The following is a 26590-nucleotide window of genomic DNA, read 5'->3' as shown; positions in this document are numbered from 1 at the left end:
CCACCATCTTTTGCATGCTCCCGTCACTTTTCCTTTTGCATCGGTATTTCCATGAGCTACTGGAACCGTTATCGTTGCCGTGGCACTCCCTTTATTTCCACCACGGTGACAAAAGCTTCTTAATATGCTCTTATCAACATTTTCATAAATATTGCATAAAACGTGCATGTCATCCGCATCATGATAACAACTTCAAGAATGTTTATAATTGTTGTTTCCATCAAATTTCTATATGCATGTGGGGATTTACCGGATTTGTTGTTTGTTATATCCGGCCCCATTTAAATTGTTTCGATGGTATAGTTTTGTTATGTATCACCTCTTGCCATGTTAACCAACATTTAATATTGCTGAGTACCTAAACGGGAGAGAACTAAATAATTGACGTGGTGTTTCGTCAATATGCAACTCATTGCATATTGAGCTCCCCTTAATTGTAGTGTTGTTTGTTGCACTATTGCCATGCCATGCGTCATTAAACCGGTCATGCATCATACTTGGTTATGCATCATACCATGATTATGTGATGGTTTTTTACTATGTTGTGTGTTTCTTTCTGGTGTTTGCTTCTTCGAGTTGGTTCCGGTAACGTCGCGTTTGTGAGGACCCGTTCGTCTACGTCCGATTATCTTATTCATGGACTCGTTCTTCTTCTTTGCGGGATTTCAGGCAAGATGATCATACCCTCGAAATCACTTCTATCTTTGCTTGCTAGATGCTCGCTCTTTTGCTATGCCTATGCTACGATACCTACCACTTGCTTATCATGCCTCCTATATTGTTGAACCAAGCCTCTAACCCACCTTATCCTAGCAAACCGTTGTTTGGCTATGTTACCGCTTTGCTCAGCCCCTCTTATAGCGTTGTTAGTTGCAGGTGAAGATTGAAGTTTTTTCCTTGTTGGAACATGGAGATCGTTCCTTGTTGGAACATTGTTTACTTGTTGGGATATCACAATATATCTTATTTAATTAATGCATCTATATACTTGGTAAAGGGTGGAAGGCTCGGCCTTATGCCTGGTGTTTTGTTCCACTCTTGCCGCCCTAGTTTCCGTCATATCGGTGTTATGTTCCCGGATTTTGCGTTCCTTACGCGGTTGGGTAATAATGGGAACCCATTGACAGTTCGCCTTGAATAAAACTCTTCCAGCAATGCCCAACATTGGTTTTACCATTAGCCACCTAGCCTTTTCTTTCCCTTGGGTTCTGCAGACTCAAGGGTCATCATTATTTTAACCCCCCCGGGCCAGTGCTCCTCTGAGTGTTGGTCCAACCTGTCAGCTGCTGGTGGCCACCAAGGGCAACTCTAGGCTGGCCTACCCGTACCTTGGACAATCTGAGTGTGCCCTGAGAAAGAGATATGTGCAGCTCCTATCAGGATTTGTCGGCACATTCGGGCGGTGTTGCTGGATTTGTTTTAGCTTGTCGAAATTGTCTTGTAGAACCGGGATACCGAGTCTGATCGGAATGTCTCGGGAGAAGGTATATCCTTCGTTGACCGTGAGAGCTTGTCATGGGCTAAGTTGGGACTCCCCTGTAGGGATTTGAACTTTCGAAAGCCGTGCCCGCGGTTATGGGCAGATGGGAATTTGTTAATGTCCGGTTGTAGAAAACCTGAAGTTGATCTTAATTAAAATACATCAACCGCGTGTGTAACCGTGATGGTCTCTTTCCGGCGGAGTCCGGGAAGTGAACACGGTGTTGGAGTTATGCTTGGCATAGGTTGCTATAGGATCACTTCTTGATCATACTTTTATCGACCGTGCTTTGCCTTCTCTTCTCACTCTCATTTGCGTATGTTAGCCACCAAATATGCTAGTCGGTTGCTGCAGCGCCACCTCATACCTTTACCTTACCCATAAGCTTAAATAGTCTTGATCGTGAGGGTGCGAGATTGCTGAGTCCCCGTGGCTCACAGATTACTTCAAAAACCAGCTTGCTGAGTCCGTGCAGATGACGCAACCAAGCTCAGGAGGAGATCGATGAAGATCTTGTCCTTTGTGTTGTTTCGTTCTAGTTGATCAGTAGTGGAGCCCAGTTGGGGTCGTTCGGGGACCGTGTCGCATTTGGGGTTCTTCTTTTATTTTGGTTCCGTAGTCAGACCTTGATTGTATTTGGATGATGTAATGCTTTATTCATGTATTGTATGAAGTGGCGATTGTAAGCCAACTATGTATCTCTTTCCCTTATGTATTACATGGGTTGTGTGAAGATTACCTCACTTGCGACATTTCTTTCAATGCGGTTATGCCTCTAAGTCGTGCTTCGACACGTGGGAGATATAGCTGCATCGAGGGCGTTACAAGTTGGTATCAGAGCCTTCCCTGACCTTAGGAGGCCCCACTGCTTGATCGAAATTAGCAGCCATTGTTGAGTCTAGAAAAATGTTTTGAGTCATTTAGGAATTATATATCGGAGGGTTTAGGAATTCTTTTTACTCCTCAGTCCCTTCATCGCTCTGGTAAGGCATCCTGACGTAGAGTTTTGACTATTCTCTTCTCAAATTTCACTAAAATTTTCTTAGGATCACGCAGGTATCTTGGAATCGTTCCGATGGTTTTGTGACAAGAACATTGTTCTTGGTGCCTCCTGTCATTTAGGGGTTGTGGCAGTGTCCCGGGGAGTTGAGCTCCGAGGTGTTGTCGTCACAATTTTATCGTTGCAGTTCTGGAATACCTGAGTTTAGTTTTGCCGACATCGAAAATCTCTTTTATGCAGTTGTTGGTGAGATAACCTCGACGCCACCCAGTACTGGGGCGGGAGTTCGGGAGTATTGCCATAACTCGTATAACAGATGCTTTTCGAAGGTTGAGGTAGACGATTTCCGAAGGTTTCTTGGTTATGTGTTGAAGGATGGATACAGCTGGATGTAGGATTTGCTAGTTTTGGGTGAGATATTATGCTTCCCCTGTATCCCCAACACCTGATTGCATAACCGAAAAATTTCAGGAGTTTATAAGTGGGAATTCAAGTAGCTCTTAGGATATATTTCCGACATATGTATGATATGAAATTGGGGTTCGACGTCTAGTGGTCCGCCTATCCACGGTTGGTTTTACAGTGGTCTCGTTGTGTCTTAAAGAGTCCTTGGCTATGCTGACTCGGGGATGCTTCGTATGTCATGTGCACTGCCTTGTACATGATGGTGCTGTACGATCGAGCCCGTGTAGGCCCCACCACGAAAACTTCGGACGAAATCTCTATCATATGTTTGTTCCAGCTTATTTTGCAAGCCAATCCTCTGTTTTGTTTTGAGTTGTGGTATTCGAGTTGCTTCGAAGTCAAATGTTGATTCCATACCTTCCCCAAATGGTGTTCTCATACTCCGATGTGAATACCAATCCTTCTTGTTCATCAAGATTGTTTTTTTGTCAATCCTTTTTAACCGGTGTGCTTCAATTCAAGTGGATACAATCATTTCAATTTCCGCAAGATCAATTATCACTTCTTCTCAACGGTGTTTGTTTCATCCGACTCCGAGTTGCCTTTGTTTTTCCTGCCCACCCACCCTTTTTCCTCAAAGACTCGGATTTCTTAATCAAGCATCCTTTTATTCTTGTGAAGTCTCTTCATTCTTTTCTTCCAATGTTCTACCCGGTGGTTCACATGAAGATGCTCTTCTAGTTCGTCATTCCTCACTCATTTTCCTTCTACGGTGGATTCAATTCAAGCTTTTGGTGTTGATCATATCCTTTTCCTCATTTCAGAAGTTTTATCATACCGGTGCACCTCATAATATTCCACTCTTCGCTATTCTTTTGTTCTGGAGTGCTAAAGATATCTCAGAAGATTCGTGTTTCCACTCTTAATCCGTTCAAGCTATTTTGAGGAAGTTATCTCATTCAAGCCATTTATTGCTAACCGGTGTATTCTCCCTTTCAAGTAATCCTTCTGAGGTGTTTCTTTTGAGTGGGCCCTAACCCACAGGTCTTTTTCCAGGATCTTACCTGACTCTTCTTATTTCCCCGGAGGTAACCTCAATTTCATTTCGAAGTTTGACGTAAGAATGAAGTTTTCATCAGTCAGATGTATTTCTCCAAGATCTCTCAATTTCTTATCATCGTTGGATCAACCTTTCCATTCTTCATCACGGAGTATCTCAACAATTTGGTGGTGTTTCTCATCATCATTCCCAGATTTTGAAGACCGAAGAAGAGTTTCTTTTAAATATTGCCCCATTCTCTGCCATCCTCTCATAAATTGTTTTCGGTTGTGAGATTTTTTCACCCATCCGGAGCAATTCAAGATTCTGTTCAGTTTGATTATCCGGAGCCCATCATCTAAGATTTATTCATTCTAGCTGTCAGCTCTCATATTCTAAATCATACCGGTGTCTAAATCAAGGATTCTCTAATCAGCTCGTAATCTCTTCGTTCTCATGGATCTAAATCCCCTCAAGTATCTTCTTTTGTTCTCTTATTCTTCCCGGCGTTTCTTCATGTTTTATTCGTTATTTTTCAATTCTTACGGTGGTTTGCTCAAGATTCTCTTCCATGGGTATCATATTAATTCATTCATTGTTTCATCCTACCGGTGGTTCGTTGAAGATCTTCTCAAGTTTATGTTATATCTCTCTTAATCTTTTCTACGAGAATAAGTAATATGTCAAATCCGTTGATTGTCATCAATTTAATTGGTGAAGGATAAGCATAGTGTAATTCTTATTCTTGTTTCATCGAGTATATTCAATTCCTTATTCCGGAGGCTCATCAAATTCTCGGCTTCAATTGTTTCATCTTCTCTTTTTCCCGGAGTTCCAACCTCTTTCAATTATATTATCACGGAGATCTCTATCTAAATCATTGCAAGGCTTCAATCTTATTCTTTTCATCATTCAATTATTTTGGATCATTCTTTTATTACCGGAGTTCTTCATGAAGGTTCTACATGATGGTTCATCAAGGATTTAATTCCTTCTCAAAGTTTTCATCGAGATTCTTTTAAGGAGCTCAAGCATTCTTCATTTTGCAATTCGGAGTGCAATTCTTTCTTCCATATCATTGGGGGTGGTATTATGTCATTCTTGATAATTTGAGTTCATGTTTTCATGATTCACAAGTTATCAAGTATGAGATATTTTAAATCCATCAACCTCTTCGTTGGATTTATTTTGGGTTATTTTTCACCAAAAGCCTTCCCTAAGGATTGTTGCTATCTATGGTGCTCATAAGTGACCCAAGTTCTTCTTTTATTCTCCCGGTGAAATAGTTTTCTCGTCTCCTTGTTCATATCAATCCAATTCTTCTTCCCGTGAGTGGCTGGTTGTCACCTCATAATTTGAGATGTATTCCATAAGACCATATCAAGCGTATTCTTTTCGTTGTTGTTGTTCCAACAACTCCGTTCGACCCTTCTTCTAAGGATGCCTTTTCAAGCTCAATTGTGGCAGAAGTTGGCATTTTCGTCTTCATTCTTTTATTTCAATTATCTATCTTCTATTATTTCCTCCGGAGGTATTGTGATGTTGTTCTCTTCGACCCATCATTTTGTTTTGTCAAGATCATGTTCAATTCCTTCCATTCACAATCGAAGTGCTGTCCAAATTATATCAGTCTTATTCCTTCTCTATCTTGTTTTAACCGGAGTGTTGTGTCTATCATTCCTCTTCTAACCGGAGTCTCATCCAAGTGGTTTCTTTTGCCAAGCTCATATTATTTACCTTCCTGTTCCAACCGGAGTGTTGTTGTAATTGATCCTTATCATTCCTTGTACATCTCGTTTCTACCGGAGCGCTTGCATGTACTTCTTGTCCATTGCAACTTTTTTCTTATGTCTTTCAACCTACAAGGTTCTAGTAAGGTTCCTTGTTCCTCTTATCTAACGGCGTGTTTTCGACTTTGTTCATCTTCGTTGTATTCCTCCTTTCAATTTGTTCAACCTCTCAAGGTTCTTGGTTTCACTCGTTTGTCAAAGAAGCAACTTTATTTTACCTCTTCCTCTTTCGTTTCTCCCCGGTGCCATCCTAGATCTCAGGACGAGATCCTCTCGTAGTGGTGGAGTGTTGTGATGCCCCGAGACCGATGCTCGAGAAGACTTCCATATGTTCCGGGTTTCGCCGTGTGTTTCATTTGTGCCTGCCCTTTTATTTTTGCATTGCATCATGTCTTTTGCAACTCAACTAAATAATTTGCATAGATCGTTGATCTATTTAAACCGAGGGATTCACGTGGTGATTCTCTTTACAACATATATCCCAATATTGGGGAGCTATGATAAAAATTATTCCATTTATTTGGAATTAACCATAACACACTTGCAAATATTCCCCATGTCTTTCCTACTTCAAGTTTGACTTCAAAACCTTGCCCGCATTTCTCTTCCCTTTTGTCGAGGTTCCTCCAAAAATTTCAACATTTTTGGACACTTCAAAACCCAAGTCCCAGTTCAAACCATTTGAATTAAATTCAAATGAGTTTGAATTTAAATCTTGCAATCTCGCCACTCCAATTTGCTTGGAACAAGCACTTTTTCGTGAGTCCAGGAAAATTAAACCCTTTCCCAGATTCCTTCCCTAATCCTTACATTTCTCTCTTTTCCTTCCTTCCTTTTTTTTCTCTTCTCTCCTCTGTTTTGAGTAGAGAGGTTATGGGGGAGAAGAGAGCCTAGCCAGGCAAGCCCATCTGCGCCTAGACGCTTCCCTCTCCACTAGGCCTCCCTAGGCCTATTCCCGTGCCGGCCCACCTACCCTCCTAACCCTAGCCCCGACCGGATCCCTCTGCCCGATCCCATCTTCCCTCGTCTCCCTCCTCTAGCCGCCAAGAGCCCCTGCTCCCGATTCCTCATCTCCCCGTTCCTTCCCCGCGCCGCATGCACGTGCACATCAAGCATCAGGAGAGCCTCCGCCGCCCTGTACCTTCGTGCCCCGCCGGATCTTCGTCCTCCGCGACCCGGACGACCGGCCAGAGCTGCCATCTCCCTACGCCTCGCCCCGACTCCGTCCGGCTTCCTCGCCGGGGGCTGCCGCTGCAGCCCTGCTGGACTTCAGCGACCCGGAGCGCGGCGCCTCCGCCCTGCTACTCCGTTCATGAGCTCCGCCAGACCTTCCTGCAGCCTCGCGCGCTGAGTTCCCGAGCCCCCTCGTCCAGGAGCTCCACGAGGAGAGGAGCAACAACGCCGGAGTGTCGGCTTCGCCCGCTGCTTCTCTAGATGTCGCGCCTTAGTGAGCTCCTCCGTCCCCTCCTCGCGCCGATCCCCATGGCCACGGAACCGCCGGCCTCCATGGCTTGCCGCGCCCTGCCGGCCTCTCCTTCCTCGCACCGCACCACTAGACCCGACGCCCGGCCACGTCGCAGCCCCTGCTGTCGGCGACCTCGCCTGGACCCGTCAAGCTCCGCCGCCCAACCTGCATCATGCTGTTCACCGTAGTCCCTCTGCTGTTCCCCGGTGTCAAGTCTACTGCTGCGTCATCGTCTGCATCCACCATGGCCTCGCCTCTGCTCGAAGCAGATGAACAGCAGCGTCCACCGCACACTTCCTTTGCATCGTCACGCCCGTGCCAAGTCCTGTTTGTGGATTTTGTCAAGTTCGAGCTTCGTTGAACGAGGGCTTTTGCCTTGATCATTTTGGGACGCGACAAGTTCCTCTTCGAAAGAATGTCTGCATGATGATCTGACAAGTACTGTGGCACCGAAGACCTTTCATGCGTCAAGTCCATCTCCGAGGATTTCACCAAGTACCACGACGGCCGTTATTCGTCAAGTACCCCTTCGGATCACCAAGTTTAGGCTGCCATCGTCGTGAACTTCTTTCGAAACGTGTATCACTAACGCCAAGTACTAGTTCTACGAGGACCGCCGAGTCCGTCTTCCGTCGTCTCCAAAATTGCCAAGTACCACGTCGATACGAGAACAACTACCCTCGACGTGCATTTTGCCAAGTACCACTACCGTCGACCTCCGAAGAACAGGGTTTTGCCGAGTACCCCTTCATTTTGTCAAGACCATCAAGTCCCTCGACGACAAGTGCATCACTACGCGAATTGTACCAAGTACCCCTTCGTTTCGACGAGACCAGCAAGTCCAAAGAACTCCAAGTTCGACGACGCTCTCCGCCCGAACGACTACCGCTGATGCGTACCTCTCGGTCGCCGTGGGTTTCGTCAAGTTTAACAGTGAACCCCGAAGCCCTCGGATTCGTCAAGTCCGAAGGTGCAAGTACCACTCCGAACCATGTACGTCGACCGTCGCCGAAGACCCGTGTAACGTGAACGTCAAGTTCGACTACCGTCATGTGAACCGCTACTTCCACTATGAACGTGAATGACTACCGTCGCAGCACAACTACTTCCTCTACTTCCCTCGACGAACTCGAACCATCCCGTTTGCACGCTTTGAAGGTATAACAGCCGAGAACGAACGTCCGAGAATGAATGCTTGTGTCGTATGGGGTGCACCCTTTGTCTGCACCATGTCCGATTTGTCACTCGTTTTCCATGCCACTAACCCATGGGAACCAGGTAGTCAGGATCACCCCACCATCTTTTGCATGCTCCCGTCACTTTTCCTTTTGCATCGGAATTTCCATGAGCTTCCGGAACCGTTATCGTTGCCGTGGCACTCCCTTTCTTTCCACCACGGTGACAAAAGCTTCTTAATATGCTCTTATCAAAATTTTCATAAATATTGCATAAAACGTGCATGTCATCTGCATCATGATAACAACTTCAAGAATGTTTATAATTGTTGTTTCCATCAAATTTCTATATGCATGTGGGGATTTACCGGATTTGTTGTTTGTTATATCCGGCCCCATTTAAATTGTTTCGATGGTATAGTTTTGTTATGTATCACCTCTTGCCATGTTAACCAACATTTAATATTGCTGAGTACCTAAACGGGAGAGAACTAAATAATTGACGTGGTGTTTCATCAATATGCAACTCGTTGCATATTGAGCTCCACTTAATTTGTAGTGTTGTTTGTTGCACTATTGCCATGCCATGCCTCATTAAACCAGTCATGCATCATACTTGGTTGTGCATCATACCATGATTATGTGATGGTTGTTTACTACGTTGTGTGTTTCTTTCCGGTGTTTGCTTCGGGTTGGTCCCGGTAACGTCGCGTTTGTGAGGACCCGTTCGTCTACGTCCGATTATCTTCTTCATGGACTCGTTCTTCTTCTTTGCGTGATTTCAGGCAAGATGATCATACCCTCGAAATCACTTCTATCTTTGCTTGCTAGATGCTCGCTCTTTTGCTATGCCTATGCTACGATACCTACCACTTGCTTATCATGCCTCCTATATTGTTGAACCAAGCCTCTAACCCACCTTGTCCTAGCAAACCATTGTTTGGCTATGTTACCGCTTTGCTTAGCCCCTCTTATAGCGTTGTTAGTTGCAGGTGAAGATTGAAGTTTGTTCCTTGTTGGAACATGGAGATCGTTCCTTGTTGGAACATTGTTTACTTGTTGGGATATCACAATATATCTTATTTAATTAATGCATCTATATACTTGGTAAAGGGTGGAAGGCTCGGCCTTATGCCTGGTGTTTTGTTCCACTCCTGCCGCCCTAGTTTCCGTCATATCGGTGTTATGTTCCCGGATTTTGCGTTCCTTATGCGGTTGGGTAATAATGGGAACCCCTTGATAGTTCGCCTTGAATAAAACTCTTCCAGCAATGCCCAACATTGGTTTTACCATTCGCCACCTAGACTTTTCTTTCCCTTGGGTTCTGCAGACTCAAGGGTCATCATTATTTTAACCCCCCGCGCCAGTGCTCCTTTGAGTGTTGGTCCAACCTGTCAGCTGCCGGTGGCCACCAGGGGCAACTCTGGGCTGGCCTACCCGTACCTTGGACAATCTGAGTGTGCCCTGAGAAAGAGATATGTGCAGCTCCTATCGGGATTTTTCGGCACATTCGGGCGGTGTTGCTAGATTTGTTTTAGCTTGTCGAAATTATCTTGTAGAACCGGGATACCGAGTCTGATCGGAATGTCTCGGGAGAAGGTATATCCTTCGTTGACTGTGAGAGCTTGTCATGGGCTAAGTTGGGACTCCCCTGCAGGGATTTGAACTTTCGAAAGCCGTGCCCGCGGTTATGGGCAGATGGGAATTTGTTAATGTCCGGTTGTAGAAAACCTGAAGTTGATCTTAATTAAAATACATCAACCGCGTGTGTAACCGTGATGGTCTCTTTCCGGCGGAGTCCGAGAAGTGAACACGGTGTTGGAGTTATGCTTGGCGTAGGTTGCTATAGGATCACTTCTTGATCATACTTTTATCGACCGTGCTTTGCCTTCTCTTCTCGCTCTCATTTGCGTATGTTAGCCACCAAATATGCTAGTCGCTTGCTGCAGCTCCACCTCATACCTTTACCTTACCCATAAGCTTAAATAGTCTTGATCGCGAGGGTGCGAGATTGCTGAGTCCCCGTGGCTCACAGATTACTTCAAAAACCAGCTTGCAGGTGCCGATGAGTCTGTGTAGATGATGCAACCAAGCTCAGGAGGAGATCGATGAAGATCTTGTCCTTTGTGTTGTTTCGTTCTAGTTGATCAGTAGCGGAGCCCAGTTGGGGTCGTTCGGGGATCGTGTCGCATTTGGGGTTCTTCTTTTATTTTGGTTCCGTAGTCGGACCTTGATTGTATTTGGATGATGTAATGCTTTATTCATGTATTGTGTGAAGTGGCGATTGTAAGCCAACTATGTATCCCTTTCCCTTATGTATTACATGGGTTGTGTGAAGATTACCTCACTTGAGACATTGCTTTCAATGCGGTTATGCCTCTAAGTCGTGCTTCGACACGTGGGAGATATAGCCGCATTGAGGGCGTTACAAATGGTCTCTTGGAAATCCATATGATGTAACCCTTTTTGCGGTGTGTTTGTTTGGATCGGATGAACTTTGAGTTTATGATCAGATCTACATTTTTATCCATGAACGTTATTTGAGTTTCTTTGATCTCTTATATGCATGATTGCTTATAGCCTCATATTTCTTCTCCGATATTAGGGTTTTGTTTGGCCAACTTGATCTATTTATCTTGCAATGGGAAGAGGTGCCTTGTAGTGGGTTCAATCTTACGATGCTTGATCCCAATGACAGAAGGGGAACCGACACGTATGTATCATTGCTAGTAAGGATAAAATGATGGGGTCTATTTCTACATAAATAGATCTTGTCTACATCATGTCATCATTCTTATTGCATTACTCCGTTTCTCCATGAACTTAATACACTAGATGCATGCTGGATAGCGGTCGATGTGTGGAGTAATAATAGTAGATGCAGGCAGGAGTCGGTCTACTAGTCTTGGACGTGATGTGTAGCGACCCGACCTCAAACGGTCAAGTCTCTATGCTTCAGTGTCATCCCTGGATCAGTAATGCTGATACACACAGTACTCGAAGGATTTATAACAGAGTAGAAATCACACACTTATTACATCGAATGTCTCAAAAGAGAACTTATTACAATAAATATGGCTTAAGGCCATCTAAATACGATAACAGCGGAAGACTTGGAATATAAAGTGAGTCCATCAACTCCAACGACATAGCTGAGTGCATGCCAACCGACCTATGGCACCTTACTCGTCGTCTGAAAAGTCTGCAACATGATACGTTGCAGCCTGAAAACGGGTCAGCACATGGAATATGCTAGCATGAAAATAATAGATAAATGCTATCACTACATGCATATATGGCTGGTGGAGGCTCTATGGTTACAATGTTTTTGCGAAAAGCCAATTTTTCCCTACAACAAAGGAATATATTTTATTTAACTATCATGGTAGTTGAAACAACATTGAGAATAGTACCCCCATCTCAATCCCAATTAAAAGTAATAATCAACCCAACAAATTAATTTAAAGTGATGAGATCCATAGGATAATTCAAAAACCAGATACTCAAGATGTCCATAACTGGGGACACGGCTAACCATGATTAGTTTGTACACTCTGCTGAGGTTTGCGCACTTTTCCCCACAAGACTCGATCTCCTCCGTTGGATTTCTCGCACTACATGGTGTTTGAGAAACGGATGACCGAGACACAGTGTTTCAGAAGCATTAACTCTAACCCCGGATAGACTGTACCAACCTACATCCCCTACATCTACTAGTCTACCATTGGAAGATGTCACGCAACTTACTTTAACTATGCTAGAGTCCATAATAGCTTGTGGATGCACACGGAAGTTTCAAGCATGAATAATCTGATCATCCCGTTGACCCTGGGTGGAGGACCATAGGAGGATCATACGGTATAACCCCGGGATCTCCTAGGACAACACTGGTATAACCCCAGGTGCCCACAAGCAATCCACCCAGATGTGTATTAAAGTTTCCACCTTAAGTTGAACCATTAATTAACAACTCACATCTATCATGGATACTCTCAAACCAAAACCACGTCTACGAGCATAGCATGGCAATATAAGCATAACGTAGAAGTAACTCCCAAGGGTTTGATAATAAACAGGGTAATAGGTTCTACCTCATCAACTACTTCCCAGACCCACATGTTAAGAGATCCTACTCATCCAATGTTTGAGGGTTGAAACTAATGCATATAAACTGGGTATGAAAGAGTATGATCAATGTGTTACTTGCCTTGCTAACGATCTACAAATCCTAAAGACTCATAGTAGCACGCTTCGCACTCCGGGAATTCTATCGCAAACAAACAATAGCATACATAAGCAATCAAGCAAAGATGCAAGGTGAAAACTTCGAATCAGAAGATGTAACCAGAAAGTTCAACTGAAGAACTCCGGTTTGCAAAAAGAATCAAATCAAATGGAGCAACGGAACTCAAACTACGAAAGAAACAAGATCCAGTTACTAATCTGGACGAAAGTCGAATTTTACAGTACCAAAATCTTGTTCAAGTTGGTTAAACAGAAAGAGGGCTTCGAGACGAAGATCTAGGCGCTTGTTTCACCCGATTTGGACAAACGAGCGAAAAGATAAACTAAAACAAAAATTAGGGCAGAAATCGTGATCGAAAATAATCGCGGAAAAACCCTAAAAAAACGAGACGAAAAGGCTAACGAATGAACGTTCGTTGTCTGCGGCTAACTGACGAACAGCGTTCGTTAAAACGATTGAACGGATGAGCGTCCACTAAACAACTAAACCGAAAAAATGAACCGATCTATTAAAAAAATAGATCTAGGGTTTAAAAAAAATCGATCGGTTAACCGAAAAAACGACGAACGGCGGCGGCAGCAACCTCCGGTGAGGCTCCGGCGGGGCAGCGCAGCGTCGAGGGGCTCTGGCGGCAGTTAGGGGCGATGGTGGCGCGGCTGCGAGCGCGGGTGCGGGGCGGCGGTGTGTGGCGGAGAGGGCGGCGGGCCCCCCGCTTATAAAGGGGGGGGGGTCGGGGTGGTCCGACTTGGGGAAGGGGGCGGCCAGCGGCGTGGCGGCGCGGGACTCCGGCGAGTCCGAGCCGGGCACGGGAGGGAGGCGGCGGCGCTAGGCGGGCCGGCCTGCTCGGCTGGGCTCCAGCCCAGTCGGGCGGGAAACTAAAAAAAATAGATTTCGCCCGAAAAATCCTAGAAAATAAAATAAAAATACAAAAATACAAAAACAAATTTTCAACGTCTAAATAGAATATTAAGAACAAAGTGAACATTTTCTTGGCCCTAAAATGCAATTTTGAAAAATGCAAATTTTCTAATTCAAATAAAATAGGAAATAAATCCAAATAAAAATACTTATTTGATTTTAATATTTTCCCTATAATATTTCATTTATATTGGAGAAGTCATATTATCTCCTCTCATATATTTTAATTAGAAATATTTTCGAAGAGGAAAAAAATTAAAACCAAATGACCCTCTTTTCAAAATTTGAGAAAACTCAAATATGAAAATAACGAAATTCCCAACTCTCTCCGTGGGTCCTTGAGTTGCTTAGAATTTCGAGGATTTGTGAAACGAAAATGCGGTAAAATATGATATGCATGAATGCCATACATCACATATGGCTACATACTCGGCAATGTCCTTCTTCATTCTAGTCCACCAGAAACGCTCCTTCAAATCCAAATACATCTTGGTGTTTACGGGGTGTATCGAGTATGGCGAGTCATGAGCTTCCTGAAGTATCAACTTCCTGACCTCTGCATTATTGGGCACATAAACTCGGTCCTTAAACCACAAGGTGCCGTGCTCATCCTCACGAAAACCTTTGGCCTTACCTTCACTTATCTTCTCCTTTATCTCCGCAATTTCCTTGTCATCCTTCTGAGCTTCACGAATCTTTCCCAACAATGTAGACAGAACTTCCATTGCTGCAAAAAAACCTCTAGGAACAATCTCCAAACGAAGCTCCTTGAGCTCTTTTGCTAACTCCTTTGGCAAACCTCCTGTTACCAAGGTATTGGCATAACTCTTCCGGCTCAAAGCGTCTGCTACGACATTGGCCTTGCCTGGATGATAGTGCAACTTCATATCGTAATCCTTTATAAGCTCCAACCAGCTCCTTTGCCTGAGATTCAACTCCTTTTGTGTGAAAATGTACTTCAAACTCTTGTGATCCGTGTACACATCACAATGGTTTCCAATAAGAAAATGTCTCCAGGTTTTGAGTGCATGCACTATAGCTGCTAACTCCAAATCATGCGTGGCATAATTCAACTCATGCAGTCGAAGTTGTCCTAAGGCATATAAAACAACTCTTCCATCTTGCATAAGTACACCTCCAAGTCCTAAGAGAGAGGCGTCGCAATACACTTGGAAATCCTTGCGTATATCTGGCAGAATCACCACTGGGGCCGTAGTCAAACATTTCTTCAACTCCTGACAACTTGCCTCACATTCAACCGTCCATTTGAACTTAGTGTCCTTCTTCAACAACTCCGTCATGGGCTTCACAATATTAGAGAAATTCTCAATGAATCTACGATAATATCTCGCGAGTCCCAGAAAACTTCGGATCTCTCCCACCGAGGTGGGTGCCAACCACTCAGTGACTGACTTAACCTTGGTGGGGTCTACTGCTATACCTTCTCGTGATATAACATGTCCAAGGAATACTACTTCCTTCATCCAAAACTCACACTTGCTGAACTTGGCATATAACTGATGTTCCCTAAGCTTCTCGAGAACTAAACGCAAATGCTCCTTGTGCTCTTCTTCATTCTTCGAGTATACCAGAATATCATCAATAAACACCACAACAAACTTATCCAAGAACTCCATGAATACCTTATTCATCATGCTCATGAAAAATGCAGGGGCATTAGTCAATCCAAATGACATAACCGTGTACTCGTATAGCCCGTACCTTGTGGTGAAAGCTGTCTTAGGTATATCATGTTCTCGGATTTTTAGCTGGTGATATCCTAATCGCAGATCGATCTTGAAATATACTTTAGCTCCTTGCAACTGATCAAACAAATCATTGATCATCGGCAGTGGGTACTTGTTCTTGACTATTACTTCATTCAATGCCCGATAATCAACAACCATTCTCAGAGACTTATCCTTCTTCTCAACCAGGAGCACTGGGCTCCCCATGGTGATGAACTTCGTCGAATATAACCTTTCTCCAATAAATCCTTGATCTGCTTCTTAATCTCCTCCAGATCATTCGCGGGCATTCGGTATGGTCTCTTTGATATCGGTCCGGTGCCTGGCAACAGCTCTATCAAAAACTCAATATCACGATCTGCTGGCATGCCTGGTAATTCCTCTGGAAATACATCCGGGTAATCCTTCACTACATGCACTTCTTCCTGAACAATTCTGTGAAACCCTAGCAGTCTCGGTGCCACCGAACTGTGACTCGGTCTGACCGAGTTCACCAGTTCTGGTGCCAAAACTGCTTCGGTGTCACCGAGTTTGAAAATCGGTAGATCCGAGATGCTTTCTGTGGAAAACTAAAACTAAGTTTTTGAATTAATCTTTTGCAAAAATCTCTGCTTTCTGTGATGCTCATCCACTCTATCTTATCCATAATCTATTCACAGGGTCAGCAGTCAGTTTGCAACATGTCTGATCAAAGTGACAGCCAGAACCTCTCAGAGCAGCAAGTGGTCATGAGTGAGGGCACTAGTCCCTCCAGTTCATCTGATGAAGGCAGCAGGAGCACCCCCAGCAATCTGCCTAAGGCTGCCACACATCAAAGGAAGAAGAGAACGTCTGATTCTGAAGATGATGACTATGTGGCAGAGGAGGAGGCCACTTCCAAAAGAGTTGAGCCAGCTCAAGGCTCAAAGCCAGGCCTGAAAGTCAAGAGGCCAGCAGGCAGGCAGCCAATGTCAAAGGCTAGAGCCTCAACTGAGAAGCCTGCTCCCATTGAGCCCGTTGCTGCTGAGGGCAAAAAGAGGAAGGAGAGAGTAAAGAAGACTGTAGCCAAAGTGCTTGGGAGAGCCTCCATCATGGTAGAAGAGGAGGAGGAAGAAGAGGCAGCTGCACCAGCGCCCAAGGCAGCCAAACTTATGGGAGATGCCATAAGGTCAGGAACAGCTGCATCCAAGCCCAAGGAAGCACCTAAGGCTGCATCTAAGCCTAAGAGTGCACCAAAGAGAAACACACGAAGCATCCCAGCTGCAGAAAAGAACAAGGCCCCAGTGCTTGAAGCTATCGAAGAAGAGGAAGAGAGTGTCCTTAGGAAGCTCAAGCCCAAGATCCCAGACCACAACGATGCTCATCCTGTGGCTGAGGATATGAAGCTCAGGAGAGATTCAGGGCTGAGGAAATGGAGAGAAGCAGATCCGTATGCTTCTAGGAGAAGGACTGCCGTGGATTACAGGTTTCATACAAAGGAGCAACAAGATTTTTATGAGACTGTTTTGCTTGACAAGAAGCCAATCGTTTGTGACATGAGATGGGTCGACTGGACCTACATCAAGGAGAATGAAGAGTACTACCCAGGAGTTCAGGACAGCTTCAGAGCGTGTGGAGTAGAGGACTTTGTTGGGCAGAAGCTCACAAAGTGGAACGAGGAACTCATCATGCAGTTCTACTCCACAACTCACTTCTATCCAGATGGGAGGATTACATGGATGTCTGAGGGTACAAGGTACCAATCTACAGTGGCTGAGTGGGCACAGATCATCAATGCCCCAGAAGAGCAAGATGAGGACTTGGATATCTATGCCAAGAAGAAGATGGACCATAACTCCATGTCCAACATGTACACGGAAATTCCCAATGAAGCTCTTGACACATTCAAGTTTGGCTCAGTGCATTATCTGCTATCAGGATTGCCCACTATCAATTGGATACTAAGGCACACTCTGTTGCCTAAGTCTGGAGATCACAAGATGATCAGAGGCCATGCTATCAACTTGCTACATGTGTTTGATGTGCCTCAGAAGTTGAAGGTGATGAGCCTCATAGTTGAAACGATCAAAAAGACTGTGGCAGATCAGTAGAGGAGCTGTGGATATGCCCCTCAGATTCAGGAGCTCATCAACTCCAAGATGAGCACGGGCGTATATTTGTCGGATAAGGAACACCTGCCCATCCGTCCAGATTTTGAGAACAATGAAGTTGTGATGACAGAGAATGAGCCATCGTCTGCACAAGCATATGCAAAGAAGGAGAAGGCGAGGAAGGAGAAAGCTGCCAGGATGCCTACTCAAGCGGAGGCATCTGAGTACTTCTTGAAGACCAAACAAGAGCAGCTTGGTTACTTGATTGCATCCACGCTGAGAATTGAGCAAAGTCTGGCCACTCTCACTAAGAATCAGCAGAGCCTAGAGAGGATCATGGAACAGAAGTTCTATGACTTGGATGTCAAGGTAACAGAAGTTCAGTCTGCAATGGAGCAGCTCCAGGAGGACATGAATGAAAGGAGAGGCAGGACTACCACTCATGCTTTTTCTAGAGTGCCACGAGGCCCGAGGTCGTCTGCACTGCCAGTTGCTGACACCAAAGCCACCACTTCAGCACCAGCCACAGCCTCCGCTCCAGCATCTACTTTAGCTCCAACTCCAGCGACTACCTCAACATCTACAGAAGCCTTCGTCCTTGGAGTGATCCGGACTCCACCACCACCTGAAGATCAAGCCTGAGCGTCGATCTAGCACTATGCATTTTCTAGGAACTTTTTGGTAACTTGTTGGCAAAGGGGGAGAAGATGTATAGATCATAGGCTTCGAGAGAGAGAGAGAGAGTGTTGCTTTTCTCTCTTGTTTTATTTGGTGGTTTTTCGAACCTTTTCTGCTTTTGAGTGCTTGATACTACGTCCTTATGTTTGCAAGACATCGATGATCATGTGTTTGATCATAAGCTACACTTAATGTTTGCTTAATGCTTGCTTAAATATTATCATTCTATCTATCGTTTGTGATCATTCACTCTTCTTGGTGATGAGTGCATGTATTTCATTCTTATCATTTTGAGCGCTCCACCAAGATGTATGTGACATGGAAGAGTAACCCATGACTCTAACTCTTTGTGCATTTGCAGTCCAAAGCAAATTTTAAATATGCACAAATTTAGGGGGAGCTCTTACTTATCACATACTTCTCAAAGCGACGATATATTTCATGCTTATTATCATTTGTCGAAGCTTTGATCTATATGTTGTCATCAATTACCAAAAAGGGGGAGATTGAAAGTGCAACTATCCCTAGGTGGTTTTGGTAATTCATAACAACATATAGCTCATTGAGCTAATGCTATTCCAAGATGATTATTTCAGGAAAGCTCAATGATTGGCATGGCATGGATATGAAAGTGGAACCCTCAAAATGCTAAGGACAATGGATTGGCTCAAGCTCAAAAGCTCAAGACTCTTCATTTTATATTTTAGTGATCCAAGATCACATTGAGTCCATAGGAAAAGCCAATACTATTAAGGAGGGATGAGGTGTTGCTTAATGAGCCTCTTGCTTCATGTGCTTAGTGATATGCTCCAAAACCCTCAACTACTTTCCCATATCCACATATGACCAAAACTCTAAGCCAAACTCGGTCCTACCGATTCTTCCTATCCGGCGCCACCGAGTTTCACTTGTCATTAGCCGCTGCCAAACCGTAGCAATTCGGTTCTACCGATAAGGATCTCGGTCTCACCGAGATGGGGTTGCAAACTCTCTGTTTCCATTTCGTAACTTTTCGGTCCCACCGAAAGAGCGAATCGGTCCCACCGAGATTGCAATGTAAACTCAGTGTTTCCCCTTTGTAACTTTTCGGTCTCACCGAGTTCCACTCGGTCTCACCGAAAGAGCAAATCGGTCCCACCGAGTTTTCCTGACCAACTCTCTGGTTAGCTAATTACCAAATTCGGTCTCACCGAGTTTGTGTAATCGGTCTCACCAAGATTACGTTATGCCCAAACCCTAACCGAATCGGTCCTACTGAGTTGCATGTCGGTCCCACCGAAATCACTAACGGTCACTAGGTTTACATTTTCGGTCCGACCAAGTTTATTGATTCGGTCCCACCGAGATTGGAAAACTGTGTAACGGTTGGATTTTGTGTGGAGGCTATATATACCCTCCACCTCTTTCTCATTCAGTGAGAGAGCCATCAGAACACACACATCATTCCAACTCATTTGTTCTGAAAGAGAACCACCTACTCATGTGTTGAGACCAAGACATTCCATTCCTACCATATGAATCTTGATCTCTAGCCTTCCCAAGTTGCTTTCCACTCAAATCTTCTTTCCACCAAATCCAAATTCTATGAGAGAGAGTTGAGTGTTGGGGAGACTATCATTTGAAGCACAAGAGCAAGGAGTTCATTACATACACACCATTTGTTACTTCTTGGAGAGTGGTGTCTCCTAGATTGGCTAGGTGTCACTTGGGAGCCTCCGACAAGATTGTGGAGTTGAACCAAGGAGTTTGTAAGGGCAAGGAGATCGCCTACTTCGTGAAGATCTACCGCTAGTGAGGCAAGTCCTTCGTGGGCGATGGCCATGGTGGGATAGACAAGGTTTCTTCTTCGTGGACCCTTTGTGGGTGGTTGCTTCTTCGTGGACCCTTTGTGGGTGGAGCCCTTCGTGGACTCGCGCAACCGTTGCCCTTGGTGGAGCCCTGTGTGGACTCGCGCAACCGCTACCCTTCGTGGGTTGAAGTCTCCATCAACGTGGATGTAGGATAGCACCACCTATCTGAACCACAGGAAAAACATCCGTGTCTCCAATAGTGTTTGAATTCTCCAAACCCTTCCCTTTATATTCTTGCAAGTTGCATGCTTTACTTTCCGCTGCCCATAAACTCTTTGCATGCTTGCTTGAATTGTGTGATGATTGCTTGACTTGTCCTAAAATAGCTAAAATCTGCCAAGAACTAAAATTGGGAAAAGGTTAAGTTTTTATTTGGTCAAGTAGTCTAATCACCCCCCCTCTAGACATACTTTCGATCCTACAGCTGAAGCGCCCACATATCTGGTAGATAGTGTCCTTAAGCTCCTTGTGATAAACTTCGTCGATGCGTCCCATGGAGATGTGGGCTGCCATGCTCTTTCCTAGACTCCAGGTTGGTGCATCAAAGGAAAACTCTATGGGCTCAGTGACTGGCGTGAATGTCCTTCCTGGAACTTGAACTCAGATCATCCAACGTTCCTCTTCTGGTAGTGTGGTGGTGTAGGTCCCGGTGAAGCTTGGTATTCTAATGTTCAGGTACCTAGTGACTTCCTTCAAGTGACGTCCAAACGGGGTGTCTTCATCCGGCTGTGTAAACTTGTTCCTTGAGTCCGTCATCCTAAAGAGTAGAAAATGGAGAGAGTCAGAAATGGGTAGAAAAGAGTGATCTATGGCTCATCTTAATGGTCGTGTCCTACATTCAGCGTGTGCTCTGATACCATCTTGTAGCGACCCGACCTCAGACGGTCAAGTCTCTGTGCTTCGGTGTCATCCCTGGATCGGTAATGCTGACACACACAATACTCAAAGGATTTATAACAGAGTAGCAATCACACACTTATTACATCGAATGTCTCAAAAGAGAACTTATTACAATAAATATGGCTTAAGGCCATCTAAATACGATAATAGCGGAAGACTTGGAAGATAAAGTGAGTCCATCAACTCCAACGGCATAGCTGAGTGCATGACAACTGACCTATGGCATCTTACTCGTCGTCTGAAAAGTCTGCAACATGATACGTTGCAGCCCGAAAACGGGTTAGCTAATGGAATATGCTGGCATAGTAACATAGTAGAGCAAAGAATGCTATCACTACATGCATATATGGCTGGTGGAGTCTCTATGGTTACAATGTTTTTGCGAAAAGCTAATTTTTCCCTACAACAAAGGAATATATTTTATTTAACTATCATGGTAGTTGAAACAACATTGAGAATGGTACCCCCATCTCAATCCCAATTAAAAGTAATTATCAACCCAACAAATTAATTTAAAGTGATGAGATCCATAGGATAATTCAAAAACCAGATACTCAAGATGTCCATAACCGGGGACACGACTAACCATGATTAGTTTGTACACTCTGCAGAGGTTTGCGCACTTTTCCCCACAAGCCTCGATCTCCTCCGTTGTATTTCTCGCACTACATGGTGTTTGAGAAACGGATGACCGAGACACAGTGTTTCAGAAGCATTAACTCTAACCCCGGGTAGACTGTACCAACCTACATCCCCTACATCTGCTAGTCTACCATTGGAAGATGTCACGCAACTTACTTCAACTATGCTAGAGTCCATAATAGCTTGTGGCTGCACACGGAAGTTTCAAGCATGAATAATCTTATGATCCCGTTGACCCTGGGTGGCGGACCATAGGAGGATCACATGGTATAACCCCGGGATCTCCTAGGACAACACTGTTATAACCCCAGGTGCCCACAAGCAATCCACCTAGATGTGTATTAAAGTTGCCACCTTAAGTTGAACCATTAATTAACAACTCACATATTTATGGATACTCTCAAACCCAAACCATGTCTACGAGCATAGCATGGCAATATAAGCATAACGTAGAAGTAACTCCCAAGGGTTTGATAATAAACATGGCAATAGGTTCTACCTCATCAACTACTTCCCAGACCCACATGCTAAGAGATCCTACTCATGCAATGTTGAGGGTTGAAACTAATGCATAAAAATTGGGTATTAAAGAGTATGATCAATGTGCTACTTGCCTTGCTGACGATTTGCAAATCCTAAAGACTTGTAGTGGCACGCTTCGCACTCCGGGAATTCTATCGCAAACAAACAATAGCATACATAAGCAATCAAGCAAAGATGCAAGGGTAAAACTTCGAATAATAAGATCTATCCAGAAAGTTCAACTCAAGAACTCCGGTTTGCAAAAAGAATCAAATCAAACAGAGCAACGAAACTCAAACTACAAAAGAAGCAAGATCCGGTTACTAATCTGGACCAAAGTCAAATTTTACACTACCAAAATCTTGTTCAAGTTGGTTAAACATAAATAGGGCTTCGAGACGAAGATCTAGGCACTGGTTTCACCCGATTTGGATAAACGAGCGAAAAGATAAACTAAAACGAAGATTAGGGCAGAAATCACGATCGAAAATAATCGCGGGAAAACCCTGGAAAAAAATGAGCCGAACAGGCTAACGAACGAACGTTCGTTGTCGGCGGCTAAATGACGAACATCGTTTGTTAAAATGAAGGAAGGACGAGCGTCCTCTAAACAACTAAACCAAAAAAAGCTGAACCGATCTATTAAAAAAATAGATCTAGGGTTTAAAAAACCGGACGGTTAACCAAAAAAAATGACGAACGGCGGCGGCGGCAGTAGCTACCTCCGGCGATGCTCCAGCGGGGCGGCGCAGCGTCGAGGGGCTCTGGCGGCGGTGAGGGGCGACGGCGGCCGGCTGCGGGCGCGGGTACGTGGCGGCGGTGGGTGGCGGAGAGGGTGGCGGGGCTCCCGCTTATAAAGGGGGGGGGTCGGGGTGGTCCGACTTGGGGAAGGGGGCGGCCAGCGGCGTGGCAGCGCAGGACTCCGGCGAGTCCGAGTCGGGCACGGGATGGAGGCGGCAGCGCTAGGCGGGCCGGCCTGCTCGGCTGGGTTCCGGCCCAGTCGGGCGGGAAACTTAAAAGAAAACACCGATTTCGCCGGCAAAATCCTAGAAAATAAAATAAAAATCTAAAAATACCAAAACCATATTTCACCGTCTAAATAGAATATTTAGAACAAAGTGAACATTTTCTTGGCCTAAAATGCAATTTTGAAAAATGCAATTTTTTCTAATTCAAATAAAATAGCAAAAAAATCCAAATAAAAAATACTTATTTGATTTTAATATTTTCCCTCTAATATTTCATTTATTTTGGAGAAGTCATATTATCTCCTCTCATATATTTTAATTAGAAATATTTTCGAAGAGGAAAAATAATTAAAACCAAATGATCCTCTTTTCAAAATTTGAGAAAACTCAAATATGAAAATAACAAAATTCCCAACTCTCTGTGTGGGTCCTTGAGTTGCTTAGAATTTTGAGGATTCGCGAAACAAAAATGCGGTAAAATATGATATGCATGAATGACCTATATATAACATTCCAAATTGAAAATTTGGGATGTTACAAACCTACCCCCCTTAAGATGAATCTCACCCTCGAGATTCAGGTTGGCTAGAAAATAGGTGTGGGTGGTCTTTGCGTAGATCATCCTCTCGCTCCCAGGTGGCTTCATCCTCAGTATGGTGGCTCCACTAGACTTTGCAAAACTTAATAACCTTGCTGTGGGTAACTCGGCTGGCAAACTCGAGAATCTTGACTGGTTTCTCCTCATAGGTCAGATCACTATCCAACTGAATTGCTTCCAGGGGCACTATATCTCTTAGAGGGACATCGGCCATCTCTGCATGGCACTTCTTCAACTGGGAAACGTGAAACACATCATGAACTCCTGACAGTCCTTCAGGTAACTCCAACTTGTAGGCTACCTCTCCCATACGTTCCAAAACACGATACGGTCCTAAAAATCTCAGGGCTAATTTTCCCTTGACTCCAAGTCGCTTAACTCCTCGGAGCGGTGACACACGGAGATATGCTCTGTCTCCGACTTCATAGACTACCTCCTTGCGTTTTGAGTCTGCATAGCTCTTCTGTCTGGACTGTGCTACCTTCAATCTATCTCGAATCAACTTAACCTTCTCTTCTGACTCTTTGATCAAATCTGGTCCAAACAACTGACGGTCTCCAACTTCATCCCACATTAACGGTGTCCTGCACCTTCGTCCATACAGGGCTTCGAACGGTGCCATCTTCAAACTGGCCTGGTAACTATTGTTGTATGAGAACTCCGCATAGGGCAAGTTGTCGTCCCAACTAGATCCACAATCTAGCGCACATGCTCTCAACATGTCCTCCAGAATCTGATTGACTTTCTCGGTCTGTCCATCTGTCTGCGGATGAAAGACTGTACTGAACTCTAGCCTGGTACCCAAAGTCTGGTGCAGCTGGTGCTAAAACTTTGAAGTAAGCTGTGTTCCTCTATCTAATACGATGGTCCCCGGAACTCCATGCAGACATACGATCCTGGTCATATATATCTTGGCCAACTTCGCACTTGTGTAGGTGGTTTTCACTGGGATAAAGTGAGCTGCTTTGGTCAAACGGTCCACTACTACCCAGATAGAATCATATCCCGATTGGGTCCTGGGTAATCCGGTGATAAAATCCATGCCAAGCTTATCCCACTACCATTTGGGTATCGGCATAGGCTGCAGTAATCCTACTGGCTTCTGATGTTCTTCCTTCACTCTCTGACATACATCAAATATGGCTACATACTCGACAATGTCCTTCTTCATTCCAGTCCACCAGAAACGCTCCTTCAAATCGAAATACATCTTGGTGTTTTCGGGGTGTATCGAGTATGGCGAGTCATGAGCTTCCTGAAGTATCAACTTCCTGATCTCTGCATTATTGGGCACATAAACTCGGTCCTTAAACCACAAGGTGCCGTGCTCATCCTCACGAAAACCTTTGGCCTTACCTTCACTTATCTTCTCCTTTATCTCCGCAATTTCCTTGTCACCCTTCTGAGCTTCACGGATCTTTCCCAACAATGTAGACTGAACTTCCATTGCTGCAACAAAACCTCTAGGAACAATCTCCAAATGAAGCTCCCTGAGATCTTCTGCTAACTCCTTTGGCAAACCTCCTGTTACTAAGGTATTGGCATAACTCTTCCGGCTCAAAGCATCTGCTACGACATTGGCCTTGCCTGGATGATAGTGCAACTTCATATCGTAATCCTTTATAACTCCAACCATCTCCTTTGCCCGCAATTCAACTCCTTTTGTGTGAAAATGTACTTCAAACTCTTGTGATCCGTGTACACATCACAATGGTTTCCAGTAGGAAAATGTCTCCAGGTTTTAAGTGCATGCACTACAGCTGCGAACTCCAAATCATGCGTGGCATAATTCAACTCATCCGGTCGAAGTTGTCATGAGCCATATGAAACAACTCTTCCATCTTGCATAAGTACACCTCCAAGTCCTAAGCGAGAGGCGTTGCAATACACTTGGAAATCCTTGCGTATATCTGGCAGAATCAGCACTGGGGCCGTAGTCAAACGTTTCTTTAACTCCTGAAAACTTGCCTCACATTCAACCGTCCATTTGAACTTAGTGTCCTTCTTCAACAACTCCGTCGTGGTCTTCACAATCTTAGAGAAATTCTCAATGAATCTATGATAATATCCCGCGAGTCCCAGAAAACTGCGGATCTCTCCCACTGAGGTGGGTGCCTACCACTCAGTGACTGACTTAACCTTGGTGGGGTCTACTACTATACCTTCTCCTGATATAACATGTCTAAGGAATCCTACTTCCTTCAGCCAAAACTCACACTTGTTGAACTTGGCATATAACTGATGTTCCCTGAGCTTCTCAAGAACTAAACGCAAATGCTCCTTGTGCTCTTCTTCATTCTTCGAGTATACCAGAATATCATCAATAAACACCACAATAAACTTATCCAAGAACTCCATGAATACCTTATTCATCATGCTCATGACATAGGCAGGGGCATTAGTCAATCCAAATGACATAACCGTGTACTCGTATAGCCCGTACCTTGTGGTGAAAGCCGTCTTAGGTATATCATGTTCTCGGATTTTTAGTCGGTGATATCCTGATCGCAGATCGATCTTGGAATATACTTTAGCTCCTTGCAACTGATCAAACAAATCATTGATCATCGGCAATGGGTACTTGTTCTTGATTGTTACTTCATTCAATGCCCGATAATCAACAACCATTCTCAGAGACTTATCCTTCTTCTCAACCAGGAGCACTGGGGCTCCCCATGGTGATGAACTTCGTCGAATGTAACCTTTCTCCAATAACTCCTTGATCTGCTTCTTAATCTCCTCCAGATCATTCGTGGGCATCCAGTATGGTCTCTTCGATATCGGTCCGGTGCCTGGCAACAACTCTATCAAAAACTCAATATCACGATCTGGCAGCATGCTTGGTAATTCCTCTAGAAATACATCAGGGTAATCCTTCACTACAGGCACTTCTTCCTGAACAACTCCCGTGAGTGAATTTAAGTGAGTACTCTTAGGAGTATGTCTGCATACATACTTAATCCTTTTTCCCTCCGGGGTGGTGAGTAGAATTGACCTACTGGCGAATCAATGTTTCCTCCATACTTCGATAACCAATCCGTCCCCAGTATCACATCCAACCCTTGGGATTCCAAAATTATTAGGTCTGAGGGGAAAA

Source organism: Triticum urartu, chromosome 4A (genome assembly GCF_056163025.1).
Source record: "Triticum urartu cultivar PI428250 chromosome 4A, HENAU_Tu73, whole genome shotgun sequence".
Taxonomy (NCBI): Eukaryota; Viridiplantae; Streptophyta; class Magnoliopsida; order Poales; family Poaceae; genus Triticum; species Triticum urartu.
The sequence above is the reverse complement of the archived record's forward strand: the minus strand, read 5'-3'. Positions refer to the sequence as shown.